Below are 18,194 nucleotides of genomic sequence, written 5' to 3' on the forward strand. Positions count from 1 at the left end.
CAGATGTATGGTAGATCACGAATGGCAACTTCACTCGGAGGTGGAGCAAGGTCTCTTTCATCGGTGGGGAGAGCCTTGGCTAGATCTGTTCGCCACCGAAGAGAACGCACAATGTCAGCAACTTTGTGCGTTGGAGTTTCCAAGGCGGCACTCGCTTGGTGACGCTTTTCGTCACAAGTGGAACTGCGGCCTCCTGTACACATTTCCACCTGTACCACTTCTGCCCAGAGTGCTGGAGAAGATCAAACACGAGCGGGCCTAAGTTATACTTGTGGCTCCGGACTGGGCACAAAGAGTCTGGTACCCAGAGCTCCTGAGCATGGCCGTCGATCGTCAGACTGCCTCTTCGAGAGGATCTTCTGTCCCAGCAGTAGGGGAGGGTTCTTCACCCGAACCTGTCCAGCCTCCACCTTCTTGTGTGGAGATTGAGGGGCAACAGTTGACAGCTTTTGCTCTTTTTCCCGAAGTATGTAATGTCATCTTGGCAATCAGACGTCCCTCCACTAAAACAGTATATGCCTGTCGATGGAATACATTTATGGAATGGTGCACAGCAATTTCTGCCCCTCTCTCAGAGGTTATTTTGAATATAATTTCTTTGGCCCAGCAGGGCTCTGCTTTGGTCACATTTAAAGGCTATCTTGCAGCTATCTCTGCTTCCCTTCGGCTACCAGATCAGTCATCTTTGTTCAAGTCCCCTATTGTAAATAGATTATTTAAGGGCATTACTCATCTCTTTCCTCCATCTCCTTTCAATATGCCTCAGTTCGATTTGAACCTTATCTTAACTTACCTATGTGTGCTCCCTTCGAGCCTCTTTACAACTGTCCTCTCAGGCTCCTCACTCTGAAGTCAGCTTTCCTTGTTGCCATCACCTCTGCTCGCAGGCTGAGTGAGCTTCAAGCTCTTTCTTCTAAGCCCCTTTTCTTCTCTGTGCATCCGTACAAAGTGGTGCTTAGGACTAGACCATTGTTCCTTCCAAAAGGGGTTACACCTTTTCACATTGGGCAAACCATTACTTTGCCCACCTTTTTCCCGCTTCTGCACCCTTCCATGGAGGGGGAGAGACTCCGCCGTCTCTACTCAAAAGGTGCGCTGTCCTTCTACCTTGACTGCACAATAGATTTCCGGGTGGATGATCAGCTCTTCGTTGGCTATGTGGGTGCCGAGAAAGGTCAGGTGGTTCAAAAGCGTACCATCTCTCCAGTGGGGCTCCAAGCTCATTACACCAGAGCTACATTTTCCACCACTGCTCTTGCATGTGGAGTTCCACTCCTTGACATCTGTCAGGCAGCCACATAAACATCCTTGCACACGTTCACCAGACATTACTGCCTGGACAGCCAAGTCTGGAGGGATGGCTATTTTTCCCGTTCTGTCCTCCAGGACTTTCTGGTGTGAACTTGGTTCACAGACCCTCCCCTGGGGTTGGTATTGCTGGGGTATCTATTCTAGGGTAAGGAATCTATACCTAACTGTCTCTTTTAAGGTGAAAAAGTTACTTACCTTTGGTAACGATGTATCTGTAAGAGACATAGGTTAGTTATGGATTCCTTACCGACCCACCGATCCTCCCTGCTCTGCGAACTGACTTCTAAGGACAGGGACTCCCTTGTTGGGCCCTAGTTGTAGCGCACCAGTGGTCAGTGTCTTGCATGGTTCTGCGTTTCTGGCATGAAAAGTTGTGTCAGAACTGATGTCAGTGCGTAAGGGTGGCGTCTAATTAGGCACCGTGACGTCATCCTGGCAAACACGATGCCAACGACGGATGATGAGTCCACCAACGCCACCTACCAATGTGCAGGGGAACTGCTAAGAAAAAACTCTCCAGATCCAGTCTGACGCCTTGGGGTAATTCTAAGGTAAGGAATCTATAACTACCCTAGGTCCCTTACAGATACATCATTACCGAAAGGTAAGTAACTTGTTCTTCAAAAACAATACTATGAACTTCATATACCAGAATGGAATGGGCGAATAGATACTGACTTGCTGGTAGTGTGCTCCCTCTTCTCTTGGTTGTTAGGCTCTTTCGGAAGTCATTTGGTTCACAAGCCTTGGGCCGCACCTACATGTTTTGGAGTGGTACTTTACCTGATCTGCTATAAGCAACATTTCAAGCACCCCCAAATTTACATGATACTCCCTGCTAAAGATGGGCAAGAACCCAGAATCACATGACCAGAAACACCAGCATTAGCTGCACCCACATTGGTGGCAAACACTCATGTACTTGTGAGTAATTAACACCGTGAACTGACCGGCTCTGACTGGTTGGGAGTGTCCTTACTTCCCCTTTGTCTACATACTGTGATTGATGCTATGTAATTTGTTTCTCATTGAAATGTTGCTGCCCTAAAACGTCAGAGAAAATAATAAAGGCAGTATATTTGCTTAAGAAGTGGTCAAGCTTCAAAGCCTAGGTAATTTTTACCAAGATTAAATGGTAAAGAACAGATTTCAGAGCACCACATGCATCGATAGAAACAGTGGTGGCTGATAGGGAACGGGGGTGAGGGGCAGGGCTATGTGGAGAGGGTAGAATTAAAAACATAAAAATACAGTAAACTTACCCAAGAGGGCCGGCCAAACAGTCATGCGCACTTTAGAAGTGAAGACCACTCCTCTCACTGGACCCTCCTCTGGCCAGCCCCGCCCCTACCCGCACCTAGGAATGGAAAAATAAAATGATAATAAGGTTCAGTTATTATCATTTTATGTTTGCTCTTCACTGCTCTCAAAGCAGTGAGGCGACACTCCTCCGCCTTAGCGAAGGAGCCACCACTGGATAGAAATGCCAGAGACATTGGGATGTAATGCTATATTAATAAATTAACAAATCCATTTTTATTAGTACAGTTGTTCCAAATAATGTGCTATATGACTACATTTACTTTCACAGGTATGGCGTTTGTATATTTTTATAAGGATTGTTTTACAGCAGTGTTATTTTGCATTCTGGTTATTTTAGAGTGTCTCCGTACAAAACTGTTTCACACAACAAGTAGCAGATGGTTTTGAAGGTACCCTTGTAGGGGCAAGGTGCAAGAACATAGACATTGTATTGAGCACATCTTGTTGGCCTTAGAAGGGCAGCCATAGGCTTAGTTAATCTTGAGTCGATATCTCCATGGAGTGGGATTGGCAACAAAATTAGATCATCAAGTAATTTGGGCAGTAAAATAACAGTTTTGATCTTGCTCAGGAGGAATGTCTTAACAGCTGTGGAATTTGCACTTTAATCTTTAAAATAGGGAGCCAAGTGTAATCCTTTCATATAAAGCCTGAAATATATGAAAATCATAAAAAGAGACTATAGACAGCACTTCCTCCTTGCCCACACGAGACCCGCCTCTGACTGCAAGTAAAGGGCACTGAATTCATTGCTATGCAGTTGGCACTATCACTATGTCAAGGGATACAGTTTTTTAAATGTCTTTCACTGGAGCTAGACTCCATCCATACCCTTTAGTTATTTTGTTTGGATAGGTTCAACCAAATAAGATGTATGTCCACTGTTATCAAGCACAAGTTACAAATGTATCAGTGGCTCTTGGTGGCAGACATCAGTCACCCAGCTTTTTGCAATAACAAGAGTACACATGTTCATATTCATTTTTAGAATATAGGACTCTGGAAAACACTCTCCAGGTTGTGTCACCTTTTTTTATGTTTGATCAGACTAAATTCCATTTAAAACATAGAAAGTAAAGATACAGTCAATGTGGCTGAGGACTTTACATCCACCACCCTGCCTTCACCCTGGTGAACTATCTGGGTTTGTAAGAACAGCAAACACGGCAAACACGGCGATGTATACCAAGCCATTTAAAGGTTTGGTGCACGTCTGTCTTTGGTGACAGATGCTTACGCCAAACTTTTAAAAGTTTATATTCTCCAAAAGCACACTAATGAAAGTTTTAAACAATGCACATTTAAAACATTTTCTCTGCCCCTCACCACCAGGATATTCTTGGCGGTGCCAGTGAAAATAAAAATCCGACCGCCCACTCTAAATAGGGTGGTCGGTCAGATTACCTCCGACAACCCATTCTCCCCTTGGCTGTTATTGGAAAGCTTATGCTGATGTGGTACATTTTTCTTATGTGTTGGGACCGAATAACTTGTTCGCCAAACTGTAAATCAGGCCCATGGAGACTTATTTGCATTAGGTAGGTGTGGGACATCTGCCAAAAAGTGGCTGATGTACTGTCGGCCATAGTAAGACTGCCTTAAGGTCACTGGCTCTCTAGGTATGGTGAACAGGGCATCTTACACTTTTTACAAATGTCCCACTCCTTCAAACTCTAAGGCCCTTGATTACTTGAGGCATACCTCACAACCAATTGTGACGCCGCCTTTACGTTTGACCTCTTTTCCTAATATTGCAATCAATTGCTCAAAAACAACAATTATGAAGTGCAAGATACAATTGGTGTAATTATTTCAGCTAAGGTACTAGTACCTTGGAGCTATCTGGTGTGTAGACATAAGCAGAGTCTGATGCAAGCGAGACACATGAACTGTTACCAGAAGTAGTGGAGAGACAGTTGGTTTAGGGTGAATGTGACGTGCTTATGTTTCCTGGGCTGAGCTATTGGTAGCTGAAGAGTCCTCCAGTTGTTGTTGGAATCTGAACTGCAACTCATGTGTGCTCTGGTCATTGATGATTGCTCTGCATTGGATTTATGGAATAATGCTTTTGCTCTTGAAGCCAAGATGTTCCCGAATGAAAGGAAAAATATGCACTCTTAAAGACCTGTTTACTTTTAGTTCTCCTTAAATATGAAGTGAAGTTATGTTCCCCAAAATTAAATAATTGGCTATGTGGTGGGATTAATATTATACTCTAGGGGTACGTGTTGTTTTTACATGGTTTCCATAGAGGAACTGCATACGATTGGTTACTTACAGGGAAGAAAGATTTTGTCAAAGTTGGAAATATAAATAGTACGATAAAAGGCCAATAAAAACAGCACACAGCTGAAAAAAACTCAGTAAGTATGCTCTGGGCCTATTAGAGAAAAATGTGCAGTGTCCCATGTGTAGCTCATTTAACATGGGGAAACACTAAGTCCAGAGCAAACATATGCAAAACAACATAATTTCTATCATCCGCCGTAATAGCCCCATCTTTGAAGGGACATTTGAAGTCAGAAAATATATATTTTAATTGATGTAAGTATCGCAGCAAGTAAAAAAGCAAGACAATAGTAGCTGTAGTATTCATCAGAAAAGGAAGCTTGTCAGTTATCATCCACTACTTCTCTCCACTTCACACATTCGAGGGGGAGGAGCGAGGGGAAGACAACAAGAGGGCAGGCACTCAGTGTCTCAGTTTGGGGCCTGTTCGAAGTGGGTCACTTCCCTGAATTCGTCTGAGATACCTTGTGCATGGACCCTGAGTTTCATCAAATTGTGGCAATGTATTAGTCACCGCCGCAGTCAGTTTCTCCATTCCCATGAGTTCCCACAGTTTATGCAGTCAGTCCACGTTCATTGGGACTCGGTCTGAGCCCCACCAGGCGAGCAGAAGCTGCTTGGCAGCTCCAATCATTTATCTAATAGCTCAACCCTTTTCGGTTTCAATGGGATATGTCAAAGGATTCTGTAGACCCAATAGGATATAACTTGAAAAACGAAGGATATAGGTGTCGTAGATCTCATCTACCACTGCAAGAACCTCTGCCCAAAAGTCTTGTATCCAGGGCCAGAGGAGGGGGTTAAGAGTACCCAAATGACCACTGCAGCACCAGCAAGTGCTGTCACTGCCCCTTTTCCACTGGACAACCCTAGCCGGAGTATAGTACCAGTAGTGTGCAATTTTGAGAAACATCTCTTTGCTAGAGGTATTACGTGCAGAGGCACGCATGCGGTGAAAGAAGTCGCTCCATTCGTTAGTGGTAAATGTGCATTCACATTCCTACTCCCATCGTCTCTATGCAGGTGACTTGGCAGGGCTTGGGGATATATTAAGAAAAATGTAGAGATCAGAGAGAAGGCACTTGTCAGATGTGTGTGTAAGAAGCCATTTCTCAAATGCAGCCTACTGGCATTGGGAGCGAATCAGGGGACAGAACCCCAAATGTGGTTCAGATTTGTGGAAAGCCCATGAGGCCGCCTTCATCACAAAAGTCACCTATTCTCTTATAGTTGGCTTCCTGTGAGCATATGAATGCGGAGCTGCGCAGCGCGGGAGGGAAGTCTGGGTTCCTTATGATGGGTGTCAGGGGGAAGATGGGGTTAGACAGTTTCTTTAAGATAAGCACCTTGTCCCAAAGTCCTGTTGTGGCCCGAAGTATCAGTGACACACAGGCTCAAGCCGGTCGAGGGACTTACGGATGCCAGGACACCTTCCAGATATGAATATCGGCCAGAACCTGGTCAACGATACACCAATGCTCCTCAGAGACAGGTCTAGACCATTCCATCTTGTAGCCAGGGGAGGGGATTTTTTTTTTTTTACGACATATTTTATTGAAATTTGGTACCATACAGACCTGGTGGAACCGGACAAAGCGAGACATTCACATCCGTTTTGAGATACAGCAATGTTTGTGTTGCCACTGGCTATGGTTGCAGTGTGTTTGAAAAAACATAAACGAGAACGTAGAGTAACAATACCTAAAAAGAAAGATTGCGCATTCATACTCTGAGTTCCATATCCTGTTTCCTCCCGGCATCCCCTTTAATTAGAGGCCTTGGCCTGTGCAGTATTGTTCTGATGTTGCCCTTATGATATTATCTCGTTTTCTAGTTGTTGGCCCGTTGTAGTGTGTGGTTCCAGTGACAAGACTCTGAAATCGGCCCATCTTTGCCATATTTTGCTGTTTATCTGAGGGCAACCACGTGCCGTGAAAACTAGGAGTCCCTGTCCCATATTGAAGTCCATGCCCTTTTTCCAGGCTCCTATGCGGGGTGGAGTTTCTACTTTCCATTGTCTAGTGAAATCACGCTTGGCTAGTGTGAGGCCAAGAAATTAAAGATGACGTTTATATCTATTTTTCCCTATTCCCTTCGTGCAGTGTAATAGTAGGAGTTTTGGGGATCTGGGGAGATGCCATGCCAATACCTCTGATAGGCAATTTGTCTCGCCTCGCCAAAAGTGGTCCAATGCCGTGCAAGAGTAAATCGTGTATAGGAACATACCTTTGTCTTGTTGGCAGCATAGGCAGTGTGGGGATGCAATCAGCCCCATCCTCCATAATCTGTATCTAGTGTAATATGCCCTATGAAGATTCTTGCATGGTATAAGCCTTAGGTGGGTGGAAATCGCAACCCCTCTTGGTGACTCTAACTCTTCTGTCCAGTCATCGTCGTTGATTAAGCCCAGATCAGTCACCCGTGTAGCCCTCAGGATATCTAGGGTACTAGGGTTGTTCAGTATTGGTTGTTTTTTGTGATTTTGTGTTCTCCAAAGTCACACATCAGGAGTTTACCCTCAAGGGGGTCAAATTCGGGAATAGTGGTTAAGTCCCGAATGCATGGGTATAAAGCATGTTTTAGTTGTATATACTTATTAAATTGATTGTGGGGCATGGAGAATTCCTTTCAGAGGTCTTGAAAGGATTTGAGGACAAGGCCCTTAATTACGTCTCCTAAGGATGAGATCCCGATTTGGTCCCAGTGTGTGAATCCCAGAAGGTCTGCCACCTGGGGTAGAAGTCAATTTTGCCATAATCTGGTTTCTCTAGTGATGCGACCCCACCATCCCATCCGGCGGAGAGATTGTTGCCAGACTAGGATCACAACCCTAGTCGTGGGGGTCGAGATCATTTGGGTCTGTTCTGTTGTAAAGAAACGTTTATAGGGAAGGGTTTCCCATAATCTACTGTTCTACTCTATATGCTGGATCATGCTTAGAGCCATATCACCTTTCATATAGGATCTGTAGATGTGCTGCCGCATGATATGATTGAATATCTGCAGCTCCAATGCCTCCACAATATATGGATTGGAAGCAGGTACAAAGAGCTACTCAAGCAGTACTTCCTCCCCATAAAAACTGATCTAGGATTGCATTAATTTGTTGGATGCATGTCTTTGTAATTGGATAGGGATGGGATTGTAGTTGGTATAATAGGCGAGGAAGGGATACCATCTGAAAGATAGCTGAGCTTCCGTAGGGTGATAGGGGAAGACCAGACAAGACCTCACTTCAGCTTTCACACATTCTGTTAAGGTGCCTATGTTCCGATCCCATGAATTGGATTGAGCACCTGATAGATGGATTCCAAGGTATTTTAGGCAGTTGGTTGCTACTGTGAGTTCTTCTGTCCATCGTCCGCTCCCCAGGGCCCCCCTAAACGTCCACACTGATGATTTCTGCTTATTTATATATAGGCCAGATGTCTCACCAAAAATATGCATAATTTGAAGGATTGTGGGCCCAAATCTGTACGGGTCGGTGAAGAAAAAGAGGACATCATCCGCATATAGGGCTATGCGGTCTGATATCTCTGGCCTCTACTCAAAGCCCCGCAAAAGCGTATCGCGTTTGACCCATTTGGCCAAAGGTTAAATGGCGAGAGCAAAAAGGAGGGGGAAAGGGGCACTCTTGTCTGGTGCAACGGCCAATTGAGAATTGGCAGGATACACCGCTCAACACCCCAATGGAAGCTGTTAGGGCTGTGTGTAACAATCTTACATGTGTTATGAATTTGGGACCCACATTCAAATGTTCCAACAGTATGAACATATATGTCCAGCTGACCGAACTGAATGCCTTGTGGATATCTGCAAGGAGTAAGGCCGCTGGGGGGTGAAGCGCAAGCTGCGCGACCTAAATTTGCAATATATGCTACTCTAACCTGCCAAACTGAAGGTGATCTCGGGGGCAAGGCGCAATTCTTTGACTACTCTGAAGATGTTTGGGAATGGCTGGAGATCCGTGGTGATGGCCTGCCGCCTGGAGAAGCACGGGTCCAGAAGAGACGATAGGGGACTCGGATGGAGGAGATCGTCAGCGGCAACAGAATCGAGTGGAATCCCAAAATGCCCCGGAGACATCGCAGAGAAGGATAACGGTGGGCGACGATGGGATGCTGCAATCTGACCCCCTTGTGGCTAGTACTGCGGAGCTCGATCTGCCAGGAGTTGCGGCCACTCGACAGGATGGGCTAGATCAGATGTTACCATTAACAATGGAAGTTGTGCCCGAGACTTTGTTGGAGGATCTCCCTGAAGGTGGCAGCGATAGTGACTAAATGTGGTCTGCTGGGCCCTGGTGCTGCTTGCTGCTCAGAACAGTCTTTACAGGAGCATGGGGATGCTGCATGGGGTGGTTTGCTGATGCGGGGCTGTGGGGTGATGGCGGGGTGTAGCTGTGTTACTAGTAGCCTGGACGGGACCTGGGAGGAGGGGGATAGTTGTCTTAATCACGTATGAAGCTGGAGGACTATAGTAAGTCAGCTGGAAATGTTTCACTTATTGTTGGGTGGGTGGATTGGGGATGCGATGTTTGTTTTCCTTTTTCTTTTCGTTGCCTCTTTTGGGATTGGTGGGATGCTGTGCACGCCCTTGCATGAGCGAGGGGTGGGCAAAATCGTCTGTGATGATAGTCGAGCATTTGTCCGTTGGTGAGGGAGGGAGGGGGTGGTGTTGGTTCAGTTTTTACTGTGTGGCATTATATTGTCTTGTACAAAAGAGCATGTCGCTGCAGAAGAGTGTTGAGACCCGGCGCAAGAGATGACAGGTAGCACAGATGCATGGCTATGGCAATGGTAGTAACATTTCTTAGCTGGAATGTTAGAGGTTTAGGCACCTGCACCAAACGTCATAAAGTCCTATCATTAATTAAGCGGCATAAAATAATGCATCTGAACGACATTGGAGTGGGGCGTTTGGCTAAAAAGTGGAGGGGACAGGTGTTCCACTCGTCAAATTCTATCTATGCTAGGGGGGCGTTGGTTTGGGTGGCACCCGGGGTCCCGTTCACACTGCAGTACTCCGAAACGGATGTTGAGGGTCGCTACGTGTTGTTGCGGGGCAAACTAGATGGTAAAGACATTAGTATACTGAATACTTACGCTCCCAATGTTGATGACCCGAATAGTTTTGCGGCATTGCGGGATCTGATCACTGCAGATTTGGACGCACCTTTGATCTAGTTAGGAGATTTTAATTGTGTCATTGACCCAGAACTGGATAGATAACCCCCCCCAGAAGGGGGACTAAGCCGCATACGACTAAGCAGCTGCAGAAACTAATGGGTGATCTGGGTCTTCGGGATGTTTGGAGGTAGCATCACCTGACGCAGAAGATGTTTACCTGTTTTACGCCTACTCACAATACACATAGTCGCCTTGATAGGGTGCTAGCGACTGAGCACTCAGCATTTATGGCGGCCGAGATCACACATTTGGCTCGTTTTTTGTCTGATCACGCACCTGTGTCCTGCACAGTGCAGTGGATAGCAAGGGAGCAGGGCCCTCGCGGGTGGCGGTTCCCTGCTGATATCTTGGAGGACCCGGTAGGGAAAGAGGCAATCTCGAATTCCTTGAAGGAGTATTTGTCCATTAATTGGGGCACTGCAAGTACTAGAGCCCACGAATGGGATACGATGAAGGCGGTGGTCAGGGAGGCCCATTGAGTATTATCAAGCATACTCAGCGGTATTGGTGAGACATTTGTTGCAGACCCTTAATGAGTCCTTCAATAGTGGAATATTGCCCCCTACAATGCGCGAGGGTGAAATCTGTTTTATTCCAAAGCCGGGTAGCGATGCACAGGACCCGGCGGCATATCGGCCGCTGACAATGATCAACTCAGATATAAAAATCTTAAGTAAAGTACTGACCAAACGTCTGGGGCCGTATATGGCACTCCTAGCCACGAGGATCAGTGCGGTTTTATCCCGGACCATAGTACGTATATGAACGTGCGACGGCTGGCGCATGTACTGCATGAGACACAGGGGGCCTCTGAGGAGATGGCTCTGGTGTCCATTGTGAGAAAGTGCCATCTTTCTTGCATGGTATGCCCCCACTTTTTGCTGAATTACTGAATGTACTTTGACTGAGTGTGCCCTGGACTCCTGCCAATCAGGTGCCCAGGGCCTATGTTCCTTCCCTAAAACACACAAAACCCAAATTGACAAACCCTGGCCACATGTCAGCCCCTGGTAAATGGTACCCAGGACCTTGTGACCAGGGAAGGCCCCTCAGGGCTGCAGCACTCATTGTGCCACCCTTAGGGCCCTGTACCCTTACACACACACACAACCTTTGCAGGCTGGGTGTCTGGGTGCAAGACAAAACAAAGTCGACATGGCACACATCCCTGTGTGCCATGCCCATAACCTACACTGCCATGGCATACATCAGCCACCCCTCTAGCTGGGTGCCTTATGCCAATGGTGTGGGCACAGGAGCAGGAGCCCTGTGCCCCTACAGTACCCAGGTCCATTCCTGAGCACTGTAAGTGCAGTGCTGCCATTTAAGAGTACATGGTGCTGAGAGCTCTTCAAACACGAACTCCACAGCACCATAATGGCAACACTGAAGACTGAGAAGTTTGGTATCAAACTTCTCAGCACATTAAACCCACACTGATGCCAGTGTGGGATTTAATGTACCAAGCACCCCAGAGGGCATCTTAGAGATGCCCCCTTAAACCTAACCTACAATCCACGTCTGCTCTGAGGCTGCCTAGGCTGCCACACAGCAGACATGTTGCTGGACCCCTGGGTGGGAGAGCCCCTGCTCTCCTGGGCCTGCAACAATGCACATCCTGGGCGAGGTGCTAAATCTCCTCCCCCAGAATAGGCAGGGGGAAGCTTCAAAGGCATGCCGCCTCTGTGAGCTTCCCCAGGCCACTGCAACCCCCCACTCTGGCGGGAAGCTTGGCCAGAAACCCCAAATAAGGACAGGGGATGTGCCAGCCTGCCAAGCCCACCCCTCAGGTGGGGGAGGCGAGGTGAAGCACATCTCCGGGCTCTCGCCATCTTGAAGATGGGAAGCCCTACCCTATCAGGACTAAGCTACTGCCCCCCTCCCACAGGAGAGAGGCAGGATAGGGGGTGTACCCACCCCAGGACAGGGACCCATTGGTTCCTGCCCTTCACCTACCTGTAACGCCCCTAAATCTAGTATTTAGGGGCACCCTGAACCTTCCTTCCCCAGATTCCAAAATACAATGAAGAGCAAGAAGAAAGAAGACCTGCCCTGCAGCTGCTAAGAAGAGGAAGGCACCAACTGCTTTGGCCCCAGCCCTACCGGCCTGTCGACCCTCGAACCTGCTCCTGCTCCAACCCGGCATCTCTTGTGGCCAGCAACCTCCCAAACCCCGGAGGACCTGGCTACATTTTGGCTCTAAGCGCCTGGGACTCCCATGAGTAGAGGCTCTACTCAAACCTACCTCTAATCCCTGGCAGCAGCCCGGAACCGCGAACCCAGCACACTCTGCACCAGCCAAGCCTGGCCAGTGCCGGAGTGAACAAAGACCACGAGGACGATCCCACGGCGACTGTGACCCCGAGTCCGGCACCCAAGGACCTCCCTCGACACTCCTGAAGAAGCCTGCAGCCTCAGCACAAGGAGCCCCCCCCCCCCCCCCCCCACCGCGATCAACAGAGGGTAAGATTTCCCGGCACCAAAAGGCACCCCTGCACGCGGCGCCCCGCGGCCCCCTGTGCCCAATCCCGGGGTACCTACCCTCCAACTACCCAACTTACCTCTCGAAGTGGTGGTGGCACCTGAAGAATCCTCGTCCCCGAGCTTGCAGTCTTTTTCCAAACCTTGAGATTTCCCTTTTAAATCAATTGAGCGCCCGAAGGCTCAAAAGCACCCTGCACCCAGCCGCCCGAGTGGCCCTGGCAGTGCAACCTCTACACCTACCTACTTCCCCACTTGCCCTGAGTAAGTGACCAGGAGCCCAGCTCCCACAGCCGCATGGCTTGCTAGTCAGCAGCCACCAACCAAGGCCCCCCTATCCCTCATAGGATAACATTGGGCCTAACTCTCTCTGCACCCGGCCGCCCTAGAGTCGCTGAGGGTGAACCAACTGTACCTACCTGACCCTGGGGGACCCCTGAGTCTAGGCCCAGAACCTCAACTCTGCCAGTCGAGTACTTACCTTTAAACCGATAACTCTATTTTCTTCATAGGGTAACATTGACTGGCTTTTTCCTGAAATTTCTTCTAAGTGTGGACTTTTCAAATCTTAAAATATTCACCAAAAATCAGCCAAGTAACGAAAACGAAAATACTCACCTGCTCTTATGTGAGCTCCCAGTGCTGGATCTTGGTGCCCAGCACTGACTCTGAAAAATACTTATAACTGTACTTACCAGTAACCCAATTTTCTCCCATAGGAAATCATTGACTGTTTTTCTGTGAAATTTCTTCTGTCAATTTCTGCAATCTTTAAATATTCTTTACAAATCGTATAATATCTGAAAACGTAATTACTTACCTGTTTTGGATAAAGGTCCCAGTACTGAGTCTAGGCACCCAGTACTGGATTACAAAAGTGACGAAAACATACTGTACCTGCAACTTGAATTTTCTTCCATAGGGAATCATTGACTGTTTTCTTTGAAATATTTTCTAAGTGTCAACTTTTAAAATAGCTAAATATTGTTTAAAAATCATTACAGTAATTAAGTCGACTTTCATCACTTGATTCTAAGTACTGACCCAGGACTGAATCTAGGATCCAGTCCTGGAACTCCAAAAGTAATCCTAAAAGTAATCTGTTGCAAATAACTTGAAATTTCCATTGAGCTCAATGCATTGTTGTGTTTAAAATGGAGTTGCCTATTGCAACCACTTGTAACTGTTTACAAAAGTCAATTGCATATTGCAAAAGTATTTATATAAAGCATCTCATTCTGAGAAAGTATATTTTAAATCCAATTGTTGGTTCTAAAATAAAACAAGCATATATTTTTTTATATATAAACCATTGGCCTAGAGTTCAGTTATTGAGTGTGTGAGACCATTTGCTGACTGAGTGTGTACAACAAATGCTTTACACTGTCCTCTGATACTGCCTTACTGCTCGACCAATCTACCACTTTAGAGAGTAAGGTTATATCTAACTTTAGCCTCTGTCAAACCCTTGGGGACTGTGGACTCTGTACACCCTGTACCTATTAAGGAACAGTATATACAGAGCCACTTTCTCACATCCATTGACCTCGAAAAAGCGTTTGATACGGTGGACTGGGGGTATTTATTGGAAATCCTTGGCCAGCTGGGGTTGGGACCAGGATTCAGTGGGATCAGGCTGTGAACAGTCTAGTGGGTCTGATGGGGATAATAGTACGTGAGGTGCTTGTGTCTGCCCTAACGATCCTTGTATTATGTCACTGAATGCGCTGTAATGCCACGGAAAGTGTAAAAGTATAATTACCTGTACTGGGCACCTGAGACTCTCATGCGTGAACTAAAGATATGTCGTGGAGTATTGTCTCGAAGGATTCCGTAAACGACTGCTCGTTTGTTTTTTCATTGTTTAAAATTTATAAATAAAGTTCTTAAAAAAATAAAAGAAGACACCCGCCGCTTAGACATTTAGGTGTAATTGAGCCGTAGTACAGTGAAAGGTTCTCAAATTAAGTGTTGTTGACCAGGCATTAGTTTGCTTAACCTGTACACCAGGACCGTTGCCATTATATGTGTCTGATTTGAGTAAGGACACGGGCCTATATGACGAACACTGATCTGAGGGATTGTATGGCTTTAAAATTATAACTAATTAGCACTTCTTACAAAGTTGGAGGGAGCTGACCAGTCTTGGCTACTCTTGTGATTATATGTGGGTTAAGCTCTGCCCAAACTTCTTTATAAAAATTGTCCGTGAGCCAATCTGTACCTGGCAGTTTTCCCCAGGCATGCTCCTAACTGCATTGTGGAGTTCCGTGGTTGAAAGTGGAGCCATTCATATTTCTCTATGTTCATTGTTTCTAAGTATTCCTCAGTGTCTTGTGTCAGGTGAGTACCGAGCATAGTATGCATCTCTTCGTAATATTTCACAAGTCTCCCAGCTATGCAATCGGCATCATTGGTCATCTTGTTGTCTTCCCATTAAATACTGGTAATTATCCCATCACTGTGCTTTCAATGCAGTTTATGATATGACCAAATATGACTTGATAGCTGCAGTCATCTCATCACAGAATACAAAATCTAGCCAAGACTGCGACGGGAACCTCCACAATAATCCTGAGGTTCGTGTAGTCGGGATGCTCAGGCAGCAGCGGACTGTCATCTGGGGGGGCAGTCGATCTCCTCTTCTCAGGGTCCATTACACAGTTCATGTCCCCTCCCCATAACAGAGTTTGACTTTGCAGTGTCATCACTATTTGCTGTATATTGCTAGTAGAATTAGGTATGATTGGGGCCGTATTTGCACATCAGTATTATGTTCTTTTGTTCTATGAGAGTCTGGCGTACATGTACCTGCCCTTTAGATCAATAATTGTGTCTTGTTCCAGTAGCGTAACGCAAAACTGATGGTTTCCCCCCTCCCTGCGCAGAATATGATGAGAGGCCCCGGATTCTCCCATATCTCACAGATATTCATTGACTTTGGGCTTAAATGGCCCCCTGAAAGTTTTGGAGCGCCTTAAGTGTTGGGCCCCCCCCCTGCACCACAGGGTCTTCATGGGCCTGCATTACACCCCAGTCTTGTACCTTTACTTTGCATCTTTTACTGATCCAAAGCAATGCTCTTCTGGCAGGTGAAGGGAACAAGGCCATGTGACATTCTCCCCTCCGTTTGTGTTGGAGCCAAGTTCACTTCTTGTAAGAACACCACGTCCACTTATTGTCTCTTCAGATATTTGAGACTATGCAAACTTTCCTTTGGTGACCTCGGACATTACATGAGATGAATTTAATGGGGTCCTGTTCTTATGTGCGTTCCGTCCTTTGTCATGATACATCGATATATAGTGCCTTAGCTTATATTTTTTAAGTACATCTAGCCTTCTACTGCACATTATATGAACAAACAGAAACTTGTGTTAATTCTGGAAATAAAGCCCCCAGCCCCCTCCTGCATCGCTAACCCCAACTTACGGTGAGGATCCCACTCTCCTTACATGGCCCCCAGGCCGAATGTCAACCTGGAAACTGGTGTGATGGAAATTATGGATAGAGCATGCAGGGTCCAGTTACCACTGCTGGTAGCACTGTTGACCACATGTCCACTATTTAATCTGATAGTCTGCCTGTTGGAAGCCGGAGTCCCAGGCCCGCAATACTGTCACAAAACGCGTGACACAGGACTCCCCACTCAACGTTAGGCCAAGTAAGGACACCATTTGAGATAGCCCTGCTCACCCGCTTAGTAGCTTGGCACGAGCAGCGAGGCCTATCTCCAAGGCACGAGTATATAGTATCTGCAACTACGCCCACAGCAACCCACTGGTGACTCCACGAATGGACTCCACACGAGTGTGATAAAATGAGTATAAACTTTATATAAAAAGATATACGATCAGACCACACAATACAAGAATCAGCATATAATACAGGGTAATATTTGTCCCGGCTGGCTGGTAGGCTCAAATCCCAACCGCCGCTTTTAAAATGCTATGCTGGTTGTAATGCTAGAAACACACACGTTTCAATGGACAGACAATAGTTCACTGCGTAACAATACAATCCTGTGCTGAGCAATACACCCCAGTACCTTGCAATGGGAGAAATAATGCAATGCGTATCGCTACAAACATGTACTGCGCAATCAAGGAATAATGCAATGTGTCACACCCCACTCACATACTTTGCAATGAAGAAATACTGCAATGTGCCCCACTACAATCATGTACTTTGCACTTAATGAATAATGCAATGCGGGCCGCTGCAATCGTGTACTTCGTTGTGCAGAAATACTGTTGGGCGACATAAGACAGTTCGGCAGTTCGTTAGCAGCAATATTGGCAATGTGCATTACGGCAGTCAGCCTCTTCACTAACAGTTGCCCCCACACTGTTCAATGATGATATAAATCCCAGCTTCTCACTCTGGCCCCAGTACCGCCACTCCTTTGGTCAGTACGGGCCTCACCCTGAGCCGAAGCAAAGGCTCACGTCGCCAGAAGGACTGAGAGGCCGAGAGAGTGTCCCTTCGAGCCCGCATCCCGCCCAGGCTGTATCCACAATACCTTGGGGCGCGACCCCACTCTCCTCTCCTCCTTCAAAGGACTGGGACTGCCGTGTAGAACTTTCTCAATGGGCCTCAGTGGCTGGGCCTGGCAGTTCAGCTTCTCCTGGGCTGCCGGTCCAGGCCGCGACTGTTAGGAAGGTCTCAGGTGGCCGCAGGGCACAGGTACCCCACGCCCCTAAGACTGCATTACTCTGGGTGCACGTTCACCACAACACCCGACAGGGTCTCTTCTGGCACGAAGCCACACACACAACGCTGATGAGTCCTTACGTTGACTCCGAGTGCACGTTCACCAGGCACTCCTTCCCGTAGTCTCAGTTGGCACTAAGACACGCACATTGCACTGCAGTGACTCACTTTCTTCCGGTGCACACGATGATCCGCCGATCAACTCCACAGTTCCAGGTTGCACCACAGCACGCACACTGCTTCACTGAGACTTACTCCATCTCCGGTGCACCGATATCCAGGCGCTCTTCACCAACGCCTCCGGCCGCACTTCGACACGCTCACTGTGTCTGAGCCTCACTTCTCCTCCGGTGCACTCGGTGACCAGGCGCTCCTCACCAGCGCCTGCGGTGCACCGCGACACGCACCCTGCTCGTCCGAGACTCACTTCTCCTTCGATGCACTCTCCAACCAGGCACTCCTCACCAACGCCTGCGGTGCACCACAACACGCACCCAGCGCGTCCGAGAATCACTTCTTCGGTGCACACGTTGATTAGGCGCTCTTCACCATCGCCTCCTGTGCACCACGACACGCACCCAGCACGTCCGAGTCTCACTTTTCCTCCGTCTGTCCAAGGTCACAGGGCACACCTTCCAAGGGTCTCAAGCTACCACAACACGCGCCCACCGCGTCGCTCGAAACGTCTCCAGAAACTTTTATGTTCCTGTGTTTCCAAACAGGGAGCCAGCTCACCTTGGACCCTTGGTTACAAGACTCGACACACCGCACAGTCTTCTTCAAGCAGGGGGACCCCGCGCCCACAGCACAGTCCCAACAGCCTCTTACTTGGTTAAAACAGCAAACTGCAGACCAGCCCCAGATCACAAAGCAAGGATTGGTCCTTCC

The 18,194-nt window shown here is 47.4% G+C and overlaps 1 protein-coding gene across 3 annotated transcripts in view; it reads left to right on the forward strand.

The window, feature by feature from the left end:
- The window catches only part of RGS22 (regulator of G protein signaling 22), a 1,028,745-nt gene that overhangs the window by 700,062 nt on the left and 310,489 nt on the right, over nucleotides 1–18,194 (forward strand). The gene's annotated exons all lie outside the window — the stretch shown is intronic.

The sequence above is a fragment of the Triturus cristatus genome, chromosome 5_1 (assembly GCF_964204655.1).
Source record: "Triturus cristatus chromosome 5_1, aTriCri1.1, whole genome shotgun sequence".
Taxonomy (NCBI): Eukaryota; Metazoa; Chordata; class Amphibia; order Caudata; family Salamandridae; genus Triturus; species Triturus cristatus.